The sequence below is a fragment of the Brassica oleracea genome, chromosome C2 (assembly GCF_000695525.1).
Source record: "Brassica oleracea var. oleracea cultivar TO1000 chromosome C2, BOL, whole genome shotgun sequence".
Taxonomy (NCBI): domain Eukaryota; kingdom Viridiplantae; phylum Streptophyta; class Magnoliopsida; order Brassicales; family Brassicaceae; genus Brassica; species Brassica oleracea.
In genome coordinates, this window is record NC_027749.1 from 31,204,653 (window position 1) to 31,205,417 (window position 765).

The following is a 765-nucleotide window of genomic DNA, read 5'->3' on the forward strand; positions in this document are numbered from 1 at the left end:
TGATACTCTCAATCGGATGAGCATCGAACTCGGAGAAGTAACTCCGACGCCGAAACCGCTCACAAGCTTTTCAGGCGAAGTATCGATGACCCTCGGGTCGATTCAGCTACCAGTCATGGCCAAGGAGATCACAAAAATCGTCGAATTCATTAGTCGATCATCCTGCCATCTACAACGTGATCATGGGAACCCCATGGCTCAACGCTATGCAAGCCGTTCCATCGACGTACCACCTGAGCCGTTCCGTCAACGTACCACCTGGGTGTCAAATTCCCGACCCCAAACGGAGTCGCAGCTATCTGGGGATGTCAGAAACAGTCGCGAATGTGCGTCCTCGCGGAGCACAAGTTAAGGCAGATGACGACCTCTACAACGGCAAATCGCAAACGCACGAAGATAGATAAATCTTCGACCAAAAACGTTTCAAGAAAAGACAATTTAACATCGTCCGCTGACGCAAACGCTTCGGGTGTCGAAACTCAGCACGAGTCCGAAGCCGCCACTACGACTCAACCGGAAAATCCGGAAGAGAACGATGACCCGGCCACGGTCATCACGATCAAGGCGGTCAGCACGGCGACAATCGCCGAGAAAAAACGCTCGCGGCATAAAATAGAACTACGAGATGGCTTGATCCTCGAAAGAGGTACGTAGGTAGCTCGTCAAAAGACGAGTTCAGCTATCCCCCTCTCTAACAAGAGGGGGGGGGGAGTGGTTGTGTATACTCGTATACTCCCACATAGGAAAAGATGCGTTATTGTAATC